Source organism: Biomphalaria glabrata, chromosome 10 (genome assembly GCF_947242115.1).
Source record: "Biomphalaria glabrata chromosome 10, xgBioGlab47.1, whole genome shotgun sequence".
NCBI lineage: Eukaryota > Metazoa > Mollusca > Gastropoda > Planorbidae > Biomphalaria > Biomphalaria glabrata.
In genome coordinates, this window is record NC_074720.1 from 44,032,158 (window position 1) to 44,049,570 (window position 17,413).

Genomic DNA, 17,413 nt, shown 5'->3' on the forward strand with positions numbered 1-17,413 from the left:
AACAAATAATCTGACTTCTCTTGTTACAAAATAAAAAATACTGGTACTATTTTACAATAAACAAAAAGAAACGAAAGGCACATTCTCCTGACAATAGTTTCTTCTGCCTGATAGTACCATTAATTTGAGATCCACCGGAGTATTGCATATTGCATCTTCTGCTCATTCTCTCACGCGCCAGGTACGCTCCGCCCACACTCCGCGACGATTGGCTGGCCCCAGCTCTATATATGGCACGGAGCTCAGGGTCGAGGTGTTTTTCTGAGTGAGCGCAGGTGAGGGGGGCGGCTTGACTTATAAGGCGAGAGCCATCGGTAGATAAAGTTTCCACTTTGCTCAAAAAAGATTGCTTGCATATTTGGCCCATGGTGCCAAATTCACGAGACGTCTAGTCCCTCTTCCACTATTTCTTCTCTACTGGTCATCTTCTAGAGTGAGTGTCACCATTGGCTTCTGGGATACTTTAAACTAGGTAGGTGGCCCGTCTCTGGGTGTGTGTGCGCGCGCGCGCGTGTGTGTGTGTTTTGTTTATCTGTGTTATTCTCGCTACTAACTCCGGCCTCACACTAGACGCACCCTTTCTTCAGCGCGTAAGAATCCGCAAGGGCATTAACTCCGGTATTCATATTATTGAATCAGTGCATGTACATCCGATTAAACCGGAAACCACCTGCCCTTTCATCTTCTATCGGAAGTGCATACTTTAAGTTATAATTAACAATGAACGGGAAGATGTGATTAAAAACATACAGTGCACATCTTTAAAGCGAATTTGTTCTTTCGCAATAGTCATTATCAAAAACACAAATTTAATTCTCAAACATACAATGTAAGGCAATAAATTAGACTTATCTTTTTTTAAACTTAAGAGACACTGATAAAACTACACTTAATATAAGCTTTTTTTTTAAAGTAATTATTTTTTATTTTGCTTTTTTATTTACATTGTTTGGGAAATCTGAACATTACAGTAAAATATTTACGATAAATATAAGCATTTAATATAATTATTTTTGTATGTGTCTGGAAATCATTTTCTTAACTAAATCATTATTAAATTATATAATTACAAATTAGTATATATTTTTTCTGACTCTAATATCGATCCAGAGCAAACTGCTTTTTTTTTATATAGACATGTTTGTAATTACATAATTTGTAATATAATTTCATCTAAAACATGCACATTTGACTAATTATATTATTAATAAGTGTTGTCATTAATTAATATTCTATGTGCATCGATTTTTCTAATTTTGAAATAAAAATTGATGTTTCCGGCATCGCTAGAAGTCATACTTCTGTATCTTTCCTTTACCACCTGATGACACACTACTGTATCTTAACTGTATACGCTGATGTCACCTTTCTGTATCTTACCTGTATATCTAAATTCATACGCTTGAATCATACCTGTACCAACTTATGTCATAGCCTACTTCTGTATCTTACCTTTATCACCTCATGTCATAGTTTTCACTTACCTGTACCACCTGATAAAATACTCTTGTATCTTACCTGTATCCCTTGATGCCATACGTCTGTAACTTACCTGTATCATCTGAAAACCTTCTGTATCTTACCTGTATAACTAAATTCACGCTCTTGTATCTTAACTGTATACATACTTGACCCATACTTCTGTAACTTACCTGTATCATCTGATAACCTTCTGTAACTTACCTGTATCATCTGACAACCTTCTGTAACTTACCTGTATCATCTGACAACCTTCTGTAACTTACCTGTATCATATGACAACCTTCTGTAACTTACCTGTATCATCTGACAACCTTCTGTAACTTACCTGTATCATCTGACAACCTTCTGTAACTTACCTGTATCATATGACAACCTTCTGTAACTTACCTGTATCATATGACAACCTTCTGTAACTTACCTGTATCATCTGACAACCTTCAGTAACTTACCTGTATCATCTCACAACCTTCTGTAACTTATCTGTATCATCTGACAACCTTCTGTAACTTACCTGTATCATCTGATAACTTTCTGTATATTACCTGTATAACTAAATTCACACTCTTGTATCTTAACTGTATCACTTGACCCATACTTCTGTAACTTACCTGTATCATCTGACAACCTTCTGTAACTTACCTGTATCATCTGACAACCTTCTGTAACTTACCTGTATCATCTGATAACCTTCTGTAACTTACCTGTATAACTTAAGTCACATTCTTGTATCTTACCTGTATCCCTTGATGCCATACTTCTGTATCTTACCTGTATCATCTGATAACCTTCTGTAACTTACCTGTATCATCTGATAACCTTCTGTAACTTACCTGTATCATCTGATAACCTTCTGTAACTTACCTTTATCATCTGATAACCTTCTGTAACTTACCTGTGTAACTAAATTCACACTCTTGTATCTTAACTGTATACATACTTGACCCATACTTCTGTAACTTATCTTCTGACAACCCTCTGTATCTTACCTGTAGAAATAAATTCACACTCTTGTATTTAACTGTATGACTTGACTCATACTTCTGTATCTTACCTGTATCATCTGACGTCAATCTTCTGTATCTTACCTGTATCATCTCAGAATCATCTGGTGTCAAATTTCTGCATTTTATAAGTACACCTAAATTCACACTTTTTAAAACTCTATTACTTGTCATACTTCTGTATCTTACTAGTATCATTGGATGTTACATTTCTGTATCTGACCTGTATCAGGGCCGGCCTTAAACGTAGGCAAACTATGCTGCCACATAGAGCCTCCGATAGACGGGTGCCTCGCATAGAACTCAAAAAGAAATTTTATAGAAAAAAAGCGAAACTTGCGCACAACGTTCTGTTCGAGTACATTACGTTTTAAATAGATTTCGTAATTTTACTTTTCGCGGTTTTGTTTTTGTATTTTTCGATTTCATTTGAGGGCACCAAATTCACTTGGCCTTAGACTTCAACTATCTAAAGCCGCTCCTGCCTATATTTTACCTGATGTCATACATATGTATCTTAACCGCATACCTAAATTCACACTCGTGTATCTTACCTGTATCGTCTGATGGCGCCCTTCTGTATCTTACCTGTATCATCTGATGACGCCCTTCTGTATCTTACCTGTATCATCTGATGTCATACTTTGACATACATATTGCTGTCTGTGATTTAATAATAATAATAATAATCTTTATTGTCCGTATGGAAATTTGTTTTACAATTTGTGCATTACACCAAACAAAAAACATTATAACTATAAGAAACCAAAGTGTACATTCACACCAGACTCACTCCTAATTTACATGTGACAAAGTTTATATCACATTGTTCTTATTTAATGATTTGATTGCCAGGGGAACAAAAGAGTGTTTGTGTCTGTTTGTCTTTGCTATCGGTGTCTTGTATCTCTTTTGTGATGGTAAAATCACAAAGTGCTGACACAAAGGGTGATTCTTTATTTCGAGGATCTAGTTAGCTTTTGAATACTAGTGTCTCCGTCCACTCATAAAGATTTTGCAAGCTAGTTAGAGGAATTGTAATACTACTAAGAAGAAATTTTAATTAGAAAAGTTACCCCCCCCCAGCAAAAAAAAAATTCTTTTTATTTAGTAGCGTCCACGATGCACTGTTTTTCATGGAAAGGTTCTGTGTGTGTGTGAATGTGTGTGTGAGTGTGTGTGTGTGAGTGTGTGAGTGTGTGAGTGTGTGTGTGAGTGTGTGTGTGAGTGTGTGTGAGAGTGTGTGTGTGAGTGAGTGAGTGTGTGTGTGAGTGTGAGTGTGTGCGTGTGTGTGTGTGTGTGAATGTGTGTGAATGTGTGTGTGTGAATGTGTGTGTGAATGTGTGTGTGAATGTGTGTGTGAGTGTGTGTGTGAATGTGTGTGTGAATGTGTGTGTGAGTGTGTGTGTGAGTGTGTGAGAGTGTGTGTGTGTGAATGTGTGAGTGTGTGTGTGTTTGTGTGTGTGTGTGAATGTGTGTGTGTGTGAATGTGTGTGAGTGTGTGTGTTTGTGTGTGTGTTTGTGTGTGTGTGTGAGTTTGAGTTTGTGTGAGTGTGTGTGTGTGCTCTAATACAACTCATTAGTTTCAAAGATTTTTGTCTTTAATTGTGTTCAAATCTTTTTATATCTAATGAGTAAAGAGTGGGGGGGGGGGCGACACGGAGAGGAACACAGTTTAAGGGAGGGTGGGGGGGGGAAGAAAAATGACGCAAAGAGTGAATGAAAGGGAAAAAAAGACTGACCAGAGAGACAGAAAAAAGGAAGAATGGTGGAGAGAGAATGAAAGAAAAAAAGAAAGACTGACAGAGAGACTGAAAGAAAAAGAAAGAACGATGGAGACTGATAGTATAAAAAGAATGTGGAGAAGTTCGTTCTCCCATGACGTTGATAAATCTTGTTGTGTATTTGAAATGCGTCAGCAGGGGAGTTGAGTGGAAGTTAAAGGGAAATAAACACTGTTCAAAACAGATCAGAACATTGTTTATTCAACTTTGCGATTGTTTTATTTTCATTTTTGTTTTGTTTTAATTCTCAACCTCATAGCCCCATTCCAACTACAAATGTAAAAAGTTTTTAATTGAGATAGTTCTATTAATTAATAAATTTATTCTTCAATCTTTTACTAAACACACATTAAAATGAAGAAAAATCCAAAAGTTACATAGAGATACACTCTAGACTAGTCTAGACTGTCGTCCCGAGTCCGAATATAAATCAATTATTAATTCGTGTGATTTCCGCTCTGAACTGTCGTCTACAGGCCAAATGTCCAGCCGTGTGATGGGCTCTGGACTTTCGCTTCGAGGACAAATGTCCATCCGTCTGGTATTGGCTGTGGACTGTCATTTCGTGGCCAAAAGTCAAGCCAAGTGGTATGATCTTTGGACAATCGTTTCGAGGTCAAAAGTCCAGCCGTGTGGTATGATCTCTGGACTTTCGCTTCGAGGCCAAATGTCCAGCCGTGTGGTATGGGCTCTGGACTGTCATTTCGATGGTTTCCAAGTTTGGGCTATGGTGTAATGATCCTCAATCTAAAGGAACATTCGAAACGTAAAACCGATGCCTCTCGTTCTGTCTTTATTTTTTATTAAGACGCTTCTAAAAAACTACAATATTTCCTGACCCTTTCTTTGAGCATTCTTTTGATTTTTTTCTGATGGCCAGCGTGTTTCTTTACACACAGACTGGTCAAGGTCTTGACCCGAAGTTTCGCTGGACGTCCAGAAAGTAATATTTTCTATCTTTTCTAATGTACTTAACTCGTTGACTGGACTGGATACATCTATAGAGCCTGGATACATCTATATAGGCTGGATACATCTATATAGACTGGATAGATCTATATAGACTGGATACGTTTATATATCTTTTTTTGCGAAGATGCCATACCTATTACATTCATTAGCTCTAAGGTTATGACTATATTTGCTCTGAACAGCTTGTTATTCCTGGTTGCCTGAGCCAGCCAGGAGAACCAGTGACTTGGCAGAATTTAAGTCATTGGTTAAAATGCATGACTAGATGGATGACGCGTAGGACGTAATCATCTTTTTTTTTGAAGTACGTCTGTATAATATAAGACGAGCATACGCCGCTATTTAGTGACAAGATGACGACAAGTGAGGACAAGATAGGACATGATGAGGACAAGATAGGACAAGATGAGGACAAGATGAGGACAAGATAGGACAAGATGAGGACAAGTGAGGACAAGATAGGACATGATGAGGACAAGATAGGACAAAATGAGGACAAGATGAGGACAAGATAGGACAATATGAGGACAAGTGAGGACAAGATAGGACATGATGAGGACAAGATAGGACAAGATGAGGACAAGATAGGACAAGATGAGGACAAGTGAGGACAAGATGAGGACAAGTGAGGACAAGATGAGGACAAGATGAGGACAAGTGAAGACAACATGAGGACAAGTGAGGACAAGATGAGGACAAGATGAGGACAAGTGAGGACAAGATGAGGACAAGTGAGGACAAGTGAGGACAAGATGAGGACAAGTGAGGACAAGATGAGGACAAGAGAACAGCGCTGGCAGAAGAAAAGCGCCAGAGAAGAAAAATAAGACCAATGACACTAGCTCCAGATGGAATAACCTGCCCGGTGTGCAGCCGAACATTCCGGGCTCACGTAGGTCTCAGCAGCCACATGAGGAGGCACCAAACCCCAGTGCAAAGCCCTCAGCCCCCCTGGATGACAAAAGTGGTCATCATCGAACCACGATGGACGAACTATATAGTGACAAGATTACTTGTTCTCTCTCCCCCCCCCCTCTTTTTTTTCTGAGCCGCGCTTTCTATCGCAGCGAAAGTTACGTGGGATAACTCTAGTCCGACTTGCAGAAATAAAAGAGTTATCCTTCCATGACTTTTTTATCGAAGGTTAGAGAGTCGACGTGAATGCGTTTTGTCTCGCATGGTAGGGCGAATTCGACGATTATATATATAGATAAGATATAATGTTTATATTCATTTTTTACAGTAATACAGTTATATGCTTAGGCTCGGGGGTGAAGGTCAGTGATTGTTATGCAGCAGAAGCTAGAAACTAGCAGACGATAGATCTTCTAAAAATGTTCAGACGATGGAGAAACCACTCTCCTCTGGCATGTGACTTAATGCATGGACCGGTTTGATTATGCGCCAATTTGTGAGAGTACTTGCCAAGAGACTTGCATGTGAGACACCGATCATCTCTGCCAAAAAAAAATTCTGTTATAACTCTAGAATGTATTGATATTACACGGTAGCACAATGAATGCTGAGTTAGCTGGAGGATCTGTAGGGGACGTCCGCGATTAACATACAGAGACGTCTGCAAGCGGGAACTATGGAATAAGGCTTTATTGAAAGTTTTTGAGGAGAAATCGTCCAAGATTAGGCAGTATGGAGACGGGGTTCTGCCTACTGGTACGGTCCTGTCATAGATAAATAGGATTGAGGCAGCCATGCTTAAGAGGGAGAATTTTTCATAGCCAGGGCCGGCCTTAGATAATTGGAGGCCCTAGGCAAAGTGAATTAGGTGGTTCCAATTGAAATAGAAAAAATAAGAAATTTATGTAATGAAATAAAACCTTGTTGTATCTATATCTAAATCACCAAATAAAAGAAAAATTCATATAGTGTTATTACCTTAGCGTTCCGTAAGCCGTCTTGAATCTTAGTAGAGACTTAGAGCTACGCTAGCAGACGAGTCAGAGTTCTGCTTTGTTTGATCCAAGTATCGCAATTTTGTCTCTAATTTTTTTTTTTAGTCCTTGCGAGGCCCCCACCAATCGGAGGCTCTCGGCAACTGCCTAGTTTTCCTATGTCTAAGGCGGCACTGCTATTGCCCTACATACGACAGCACGATTCATTCAAGCAAGAACTGTGGCAAACTTTGTCTCCCCAGCATTGGTCTGTTTGGTCACTATCAGATTTAGCTAAAAATCAAGTAGAAAAAAAAAGAAAAACCAATAATCCAACCTGGCACATCCATTGTCTCCCATAACAAATGTTTGTACAAGTATGACTCGATTATAAAGCTGGGTGTTTTTTCTATCTTCATTTGATCAGCTTTGACGACAATAGACAGGGTGATGTAACATACAATATCTAGCGAGGTGTGAGGGGTGATATCTATGCTTCTTCTTTTCTTCTTTATGTTCGTGGCCTTCCTCTTCCCTTGTGACAGGGCCGGCCCTAACAATAGCTGGGCCCTATGCGAAACGGATTGCGCAGCGCCCAGTCTGAATATAAGGATAAGGATAATAAGTAAACATAAAGATTTTGTATTTGAAAATACATTCGTCTTTTCCATAGAAGAGAATGAATGTAAGAGAAGGAAGAGACGTACGTCAGATACACTTTCTCTTATTGTATTAGATTTGAAGAGAGTTTATAGTTTCAATCATTTGACATCCTGAAATTTAAATTTCAAACTTTTTTACATTCAAATTAAATGTTGTATCTATCTGTTAACATAGTCAAGTTTTTTTGTGTTTTTTTCTTCAAGAAGATTTCGAACTTCTTCAAGTGTCTATACCAAGGGTAAATATAGCAAGCGGTCAATTTGTTTTGATTTACATGTTTCTGATTTTCCTTCAGATTTAAAGATTATTACATCCAAGCCCAGGCATTTTTGCAGGACGACGGGGGATGGCAGTTGGCCGGGTTCGAACCCGGGACTATTAAAAACAACAGTCAATAAAGCTTACCACAAAACCAGCCATCTTGAGGCTACAACCGAAATCACGACTCCATCAACAAAACAACACCGTTTTTTTTTATATAGATGTGACAGACGGACAGACAGACGGACAGACAGACGGACAGACAGACGGCTAAATAACCCAACAATAAGAACAGTTCACGTTGCCTTAATTTCCGGAAGATTAATAACATACTTACCTTTTTTTTTATTTTTAATTGTTTGAAAGATTTCTTGTATTTCTTTGTTTGTTTTGTGCGAGTGTAATTAAAGGGGGATAATACGTTTTTATTATGACATTTAATCATCAAACTTTACGTTGGACGCCACTCTGCGTTCGCTCTCCCTCAGAATCATACTGCTTCAAACAAAAAACGTTATGTCAGCAATCAGTGCTTAGGTCGGAGCATCAAGGTCTCTGTACCTGTAGATATGTGTGATGTGTGTGTGTGTGATGTATGTGTGTGTGTGTGTGTGTGTTCCTTGTTTGTTCTTTAGTAGGAAAAGGGGGGAGGGGGAAGAAGAGATTCCTCAGCAAATGAAACACATATTTGTAAACATAGTCTCATACGTGTGTGATTAGACGTAAGCGCTTGGGGGTTATACCTGTGTCCTCAGGGCCGGCCTTACAAATTGCGGGGCCCTATTTAATGGATGCTTGCGAGGCCCCGCTTCTATTTTTTTTTTAATAACAAATATTACTAGTAATTATTTTCCCATGTTTCGATGGAATTATTCATTGTGCTCATTTGTGTTTCACAACCCTGTTATGATTAAACTTCAATAACTTTTTTGTATGTAATCAGGAGATGTTGTATTAGGTATATAATTATGGTAGAATGCATGCTCTTTTTATATAACACAAATTAACCATAAATTAATTTAATTTAATAAGGTCAAATCAAGAAGACTCAAAAGTAAAGTAGCAATTATACATAAAACACTGAACCCATGACTGAACCATAATCTTCAAATACTAAAACAAAATTTAATAAAATACTCTGAAAGACACAAAGATAAAGGCACATTCCTCGTCCCATATGCTAGGACAAATTTGTACAAATACTCCTTCTTCCCTAGTGCCATTTGAGCATGGAATGGGTTGCCTGAGTTAGCCAGGAAAACCAGTGACTTGGCAGAATTTAGGTCATTGGTTAATATGCATGACTGAATGATTGACGCGTAGGACGTAATCATCTTCTTTTTTGAAGTCAGTGGTGTAGCTAGGGTGGGGGGAAGGAGGGGGAGAATTTTTAAATCCCCCGGGCCCCCATTTGAGGGGGACCCCCAAATGAGTGTGTTTTTTTTACATTAAATATTAAATATTATGCAAAATGCAGGGACCTTAAAGAGGTCAAGCCCCCCGGGCCCCCAAATGATGGCAAATTCCAAGCAACGCCCCTGTTTGAAGTAATGTCTGTATTATATAAGATAAGATAAGATTAGAATATGCCCAAACCAACTCAGCTTTCGTCTCTTCACAGTTCTTCCATTTTTTGCCAGCCAGAGTTTTGACTTGTAGCAGTACAAAACATTAATCTTCTTTCCTGGTATCTGATACCCAACATTTTTCTGTAGCATTTACTCTCAAAGTCTTGAATTCTTCTAGTAGCCAAAGCTTTTAGTGTTCGTCTGTCACAGCCACATAGAAGTACGGAGACCACTAGCGAATGTAACTATTCCAGGCTTTACCTCTATGATTAAAAATTTATAAGATCACACTTGTTTGGGGGGGTTGCAATATTATAAATGACTTACAGTGTAACAAAAAATGTGTATGTGTATATCTTATCTTCTTATCTTATATAATACAGACGTTACTTAAAAAAAGAAGATGATTACGTCCTATGTGTCATGCATTCAGTCATGCATATTAACCAATGACTTAAATTCTGCCAAGTCACTGGTTTTCCTGGCAACCCATTCTATGCTCTAATAGCACTAGGGAAGAAGGAGTATTTGTACAAATTTGTCCTAGCATATGGGACGAGGAATGTGCCTTTATCTTTGTGTCTTTCAGAGTATTTTATTACATTTTGTTTTTGTATTTGAAGATTATGGTTCAGTGTTTTATGTATAATTGCTACTTTACTTGTAAGTCTTCTATCCTGAAGGCTTTCTAAATTTAGTGATTTTACTAAAGGTGTTACTCTAGTCAAATGTGAATATTCGTTTGTTATGAATCTCACTGCTCTATTTTGTGTCTGTTCCAGTTTCTTAATGTTTTCTTGAGTTGAGGGGTCCCAAACTGAGGATGCATATTCTATTATTAGCCTAACTTGTGATCATACATGTGTATGTCACAATGAGTGTCTATGTGATTATGAATGTATATGCGATTGTGAATATGTATAAAATTGTAAGTGTGTATGTGATTATAAATATGTGTATGATAAGAAAAATGTGTATGTATGATTATTCTGAGCCGATCAGTAGTACCACACCATTTAACTAAGATTTAGTCTTCTGTTTAGAGGATTAAGTGTGAAAAGTGTAGTGACCTAGTTTAGAGAGTATGTTAGTTTTGTAGATAAATATATTGTGCATTGTTCTATAGCAGGGGTTCTCAATCTGTGGGTCGCGACCCCTTGACGGGTCGATTGACGGTTTGTCAGGGGTCGCCTAAGTCCATCGAAAATATGGATTGTATTTAGTGTGTTCTTCTATAGCTGTGTATGTTATGGCGGGGGGTCGCGGCAGAGATGGGGGGGGGTAGTAAAAAGGGGTCGCCAAGCTTAAAAGGTTGAGAACCGCTGTTCTATAGCGACGGTAAAAGTAGTGACGTAGTCAGACAGACGAATGACGTGGCAGTATAAGCGTACTTGGAGAACCAGATGGCTAGAGTTTAGAGACGGTTGAATAGTGATAGAGGCGGATAACTAAACTACGGATATGGCGACTAGACAAGCATCCCGTTTGTAAATAAATGCATCAGTTGAAGTATACAGAAGCCTTGAGTACGTCTATCATTTTGATTAAAATGTCGCTAGACTAGTTTTGACTGAGTGAATTGACATATTCTTGGATTAGCACAGCACACATGATCCAGGACAAAAGGAGGCCCGGTGGTCGAGTGTTAAAGCGCTCCGATTCCAAATCGAAGGGTCTAGGTTCGAATCCTGGTGAATTTTTAATTTTGGGATCTTTAGGGCGCCCATCTCTAATGGGTACCTGACATTATTTGGGAAAAGTAAAGGCGGTTGGTCTTAGAGCTTGCCACGTGACACCTTCGTTAAGAGAAACAGTTGACCTTTACATCATCTAACCTATAGACCGGATGGTCTGAAAGGGGAATTTTATTAACTTACTTTCCTAAGTATTATTTTAAATCTTGTACATAAAGTCATTGTATTTTACATTCATCAGTTAATATAAATCTTGTAAATGTAAATCATTCTTCTATCAGGTTTATCAGTTGTCTCTATCCTCAACAAAAAGCCATTATTTCGTAAGCTCACAAATTACAATAAATCGTGTAACTTAAGGACATTCTTCTATCAAGTGTTTTTCTTTTCATTAAATTTTGTCCTTCTCCAAGTTTTTCTGTTTGCCAGGTTTTGTACACAGACAAAACCAATATATTATCTTATGTTTCAAACTCTAAATCTTGTACACAAAGTCATTCTTCAATCATAAATTCATCAATTACTCTCCAACTTGTTCCTATAGTCATTCTTCCATCAAGTGTACAAGTTTTCTAGACCATACTAGCATCTTACGTCATCAAGCTGAAGCCACAGACCTATAAATATTATATATAGAGCTCCTCCTTCGTGATCGAAGATGAGCACATTTCTCATTTCCTATGGACTCGAAGATGACTGTTAAATCCAATCCTCTCTTTAAAAAGCCAGCTGCATAGGTGGCATGTGTAGATTTGGTGAGTAGCAGATTGACCTGCTTCTTCTCTCAGCTTTTTGTTGGTTCGGCGCTCTTTCTCCCTGGCCACTTTTCTTGCTTCAAATCTTGAGACTCCGAGACTCACAGCTTCACGCCATGAGGAGTGATCGAGAGCTAGTGCTTCCCAGCTGTGAATGTCGATATCGCATTCCTTGAAGGAGTTCTTGAGAGTGTCTTTATAGCGCTTCTATTTACCTCCCTGGGAGCACTTTCCTGCACACAACTCCCCGTATAGAAGTCATTTGGGAAGCGATTGTCTAGCATGAAGACTACATTTCCAGCCCATCGAAGTTGGGACCATTTTACTGTCGCATAAATATTATATCTAGACTGGACACGGAGATCTTTTAACACTACAAAAAATGTGAAAAAAAAGGGGGGAAAAAGCTGAAACAAAGCGTTGTTTTGTAAAGTAGTTATATGTAGTAAAGTTGTTTGTTTTTTTCCACCCTAACCTATGTAACAAATAATTTAATGTTTAGATCTAGGTCTAGTAATTGAACATCGAAAATAAGAGCACTCTCTTCTCGTTATTATTATTTCGCAATTTTTAGATACAAAATCTAGAAAGATTTAGATATCGTTATTATTATTTCGCAATTTTTAGATACAAAATCTAGAAAGATTCAGGTAATCAATCTAGTTAAATGTACATTAGATGATAAAAATAAAAATCAATGACGTGAATTATTTTGATCTAGGATATCCGAAACATTATCTCAATGGAAACTAACAGGAAATGGCTTTATTTCATATATTTGCGTGTATATATAGTTCTGTGATTAATAGTCCATCTAAAAAAAAAAAATCCGCCAAATGATATTGCATTATTTCTAAACTTTGAAAACTAAAGATCATTACTTTTCTAAGACAGAGAAGATTGATTTTCATATATTCGGGGCGACTTTTCTTACAGCTTGAAAAAGAGTTACCTACATACAATATATATATATATAGGTCCGTGATCTGATCATTATCGGATAAGAATTTGTTTCCGCTTTCCAGTCAAGGTATAATATATAGGTCTTGGCTGAAGCCTTTTGTACGCCAATCTATTCTTCTATCTAAATTTCATCCATCTCAGAGCTACTGTACACTAATTCATGCTTCTGTCTTCAGTTGGTCAGACCCCTCTCGGGGATGCTGTACCTGCCGTGTTGTAGCACAGCCCCCGCGTGTACACCCGCCCTTACCTGTCTGTTAATTAAAGTCTCTACACGCCGGCTGGCAGCGTCTACTGGCACTAAGATGCTGTTTTGTTATTCTGAGCCCCTCCTAGCTCTAGCCTCCACATTTTTTGTTCTTCCTGGGCATCTTTCTTTCTCTCTCTCTCTCTCTCCGTGTTTCAACAGGAGGGTCAACCCACTGTAATGGAAACATCTGCAGGACAGGGAAACTTTTAATTCTTCGGTAAATTTAGGGTAAACAAGCAAGCATAAATAGTAAAGCATACACGCAAGTAAAAAATAACTGAAGCATTATTTAATCTGAGAGCTAAACTTTAATGACATAAATATGTATAAATCTATAACTTGTTTAGTTCTTAACAATTAAACTATTTCCAAAATAAAAAAAAATGTTTATGTTTTCTATACATGCTAATTTAATTTAAAGCACACAGCATTTAAATAACGATATTTCAATTATGCCAGTTAGGTTGAAAATTTTAACGAACACAATATTTCCTAAAGTAGCCAACTTGGCATAAATCTATAAGATATCACTTTTTGATACTTTAGAGTGCCTTCATCTATTATAGCTGCAGTTTCGTCTGAAGTTTAACACTTCAGCATTTTAGTCTCAGGAATTTCTTTGTTGACCAAGGAACCAAATATTGATTGATTCAAATCAAAGTTTAAGTCACACTCGGATTATCCACTTCCAGGTAAGAGGATGGACCAATTTAATTTTTTTTTTCAAATTTTAATCTTTATCCCAGATTTAAAACGTGTAATTGACTGTCTTAAATATTATTCGAGTATGAAATAATAGAGTGTCACGTGGGTCTCGTCACGTGACTTTAAATGCTAAGACGTTCATTCAGAAATGAAGATAGGCCTAATTAAGTACGTCCAAGAAGAGAAGGACTGGGTGTCAAAATCGGCCAATGCATTTCTATACCATACGGCCGATTACGGCCCATAACGTGTATATCACCATGTAATGGGCATCCAGTGCTAGTTTACCTTGGCTAAAAATCATTTTTGTTAAGTTTGCTAATGTATCGATAACTTTACGCTTGCATACAGTGATCTTTATTTCTTTATAAGAAATATAGGCCTTGTGTTGCTTTTCAATCGCTAAGTATGTAGGCCCTTCAAGGATGAAGCCTACTAGTAGCACTGTCTACGGGTGTAGGCTATTATAGGCCTATATTTCGAAAAATGTGATAGATTAAATTAGCATTACACTGTAAGAGTCGGTTAATATATTTTTCTAAACACGATGTTCAGGAGGCCCCTTTTACAACAGAAAACTATAAAATCTTTTGTGGCATCCATGAGGCTCTTTAGGTGGCCTTCACGGCCCATTTAGGTACCACCCACCGGGCATTTACCCGAATGCCCATATAACCAGTCCGCCCCTGCGTCCAAACCCAAACCTCTTGCAGGACGGTAGGGGGGTGGTGGAGGGCAGGGTTCGAATCCGACATCATTGTGTTGATTGTCCGGAGCGCTAACCACACAAACAGTTTAAACAGAAGCAGAGAGACTTGTCCTCCTGGCATCTCCTTACTGAGTGACATTGGATTGTACTTATTAAAATAATTAAAGATGTTTTGTTTCACTAGGGTTCTTGCACTACTTTTTATCTCGTATATCATTAGCACAGCACAACAGATACTAATAGTAATCAAGCAAAACCTTAACCAGCAGACAATATATTTATTTGCATAAAATAGAATAAAAAGTTCAGTGGCATTCCCAGCCATCATTAAATCACATATATTACTTCACTTTAATTCACAATATAATCAAATCACAATATAATCCACAATGGAATTCGTCAAATATAAGTAGCTACGCTAGTAACACCTTCTTACGCCAAATCAAGGTACGTCTGTCTTATCTTACGTCGACTGTTTCTTGACCATGTGATTAACACCCCAAAACGAGATTTCTAGCCCACAATTCAACTGTGGCCGCTTGTTTCGCAACGTTGAAACATCCTTAGCACCCATATAGAATATATTTCGTGCTTCACGTCTATTCCATGTCACAATGCAACTAAATAATGACTTGACACATCCTTGGAGTTTAAATCAGCTTTTTATTTTTAGTGTTTTGAACTCCCTGTCTATATCTCTCGGACAAATGTTATCATGCGTCTTAAACATAAGTAAAAAAAAATGTGAAGTAGTCCTTTCAAATCTATGTCTATGGATGGCTGCCTGGTCGTGCGGTTTACGCGCTGGACTGTCGTTCGGATTTATCGATGGTCCCGGGTTCAAACCCTGCCCGCTCCCATCCCCCGTCGTCCTGCGGGAGGTTTGGACTAGGAAGTAAACTATCTTTAACTCTGAAGGAACACCCGAAACATGTAAAACATTTTACAAACATTTTACAAAACATGTCCTACGGTTATCTTATCTTATCTTCTTATCTTATATAATACAGACGTTACTTCAAAAAAGAAGATGATTACGTCCTACGCGTCATGCATTCAGTCATGCACTTAAATTCTGCCAAGTCACTGGTTTTCTTGGCTAGTTCAGGCAACCCATTCCATGCTCTAATAGCACTAGGGAAGATCGAGGGTGTCATGTGGCCAGCATAACGACCAACCGCTTATTTAGCCCAACCAATATCGGGTAACCATTAGAGTTGTGTGGATTTAAAGCGTCTTAAAAATTCAGAAATTCAAACTCACAGTCTTCAATGATTCGAACCCGAGACATCTCGATTCGGAAGACAATTACTTTATGACTCGGCCGCTCAGATTTTATTTATTTTGACAGAGCTTTCAACCAAATATGATTAACCAAACGTTGATATGAGCAGGCACTAACAAGTTACACACTATGTACAGTGTTACAAAGTTACACACTATGTACACACTATGTGCAATGAAAATCTCACCAGATTCAATGTTTTGTTAGCTACTGGGTCGAGCTTTAAGAGAAAAAAAAAGCGATTTCAATGTGTAACTTATACCCTCTGTGGCATTTTACGTATCGAGAGACGATCTTTTCCCTTTGCTACTTGTTGTGTGAGGCCGATCCTTGATACACAGCTGCGGTCACAGGTAGGGCATTTGTAATCACTAGGCGCCGTTGCATTTTCCCCATTTTTTCTACTATTGTTGTGTTAGACATCTGCAATCTGGGACCCTTCCTTTATGCTCGCTCTCCATCTGGTGCCACTTTTTCCCAGCTGCTAGTGTCGATTTTGAAGAGCTTCATGTCGCGTTTGCATACATCCGTATACCATTTACATAGAGACATAAAACAGTGTAATGTTGGACAATCATTTCAACATTATAAGTGTAGTACAACAAAATTGCGCAAAAATAAAATTCCACTTTCCTAACAGTCAAAACAATGAAGCCTGATAACTTTAAAATTTGAAAAGGCATCGACTCATTTTATAACTATTTGTAGACCTATTTGTTTCCGTAAACATCTCAAAAGTAGTGTATACCTACGAGAGCATATCAAACTATATCTATATAGTGTTTGTGACAACCTGCCCCTGTGACCCTTAGCCCCACCTTCCACATTTTTTTATGTATAATTTCAACCAGTTCAGTGTGTCAGCATATCAACACTAACATTAACTGATCACTGTCCTCACTCCAGACAGCCCACACATTAACATGCTGGTCAACCAGTCTGTCACCAAGACACAAGACACATTAAATGTGTTCTACTCTCGACGGTGGCTAGAAATTGACGACCGATGAGATTGAATCAATGCTCGGGGCACGCTCTAGATCCAGATCGATAACTTGTATGAAGTCTCGACATTAAAAAAAATCTTTTAATAAAACAGTAAAATATAAAAATACTTAAGAAAAAAAAAAAAGCTTATATAAGAGAAAAAACAGCACAATTACTGCCATATCTCAATACTGCAAGATGTATCTACATTTTATATATACAACAAAATTAATTGATTAACACTAATTAATTTTTTAAATTTTTTTTTTATTGATTCATGTAGTGTCTTTGACACTGAATAATTGTGCAGATTTTCAATTTGATCCAAGAATGGGAAGCGGAAGCAATAATGTGTACAAGATTTGTACCAGACAGACAGACAGACAGACGGAGATATAGCTTTGTAAAAAATAATCCATATTGAACATATGTAATGTGTCTTCTG

General features: G+C 37.9%; 1 protein-coding gene across 24 annotated transcripts in view; it reads left to right on the forward strand.

Annotated features, from left to right (window-relative positions):
• The first annotated feature begins 283 nt into the window (after positions 1-283).
• LOC106054261 (twitchin-like) overlaps positions 284-17,413 on the forward strand; it is a 175,176-nt gene continuing 158,046 nt past the window's right edge. For 16 of the 24 annotated variants that reach the window (XM_056044307.1, XM_056044323.1, XM_056044319.1 and 13 more), the window contains exons 1-2: positions 13,363-13,499; positions 13,829-13,974. The gene's annotated coding sequence lies outside the window, so the exon portion shown is untranslated. Of the gene's footprint in view, positions 473-13,358; positions 13,511-13,828; positions 13,975-17,413 lie in introns of those variants that run through there. The other 8 variants (XM_056044313.1, XM_056044315.1, XM_056044314.1 and 5 more) reach the window with 5 other exon arrangements.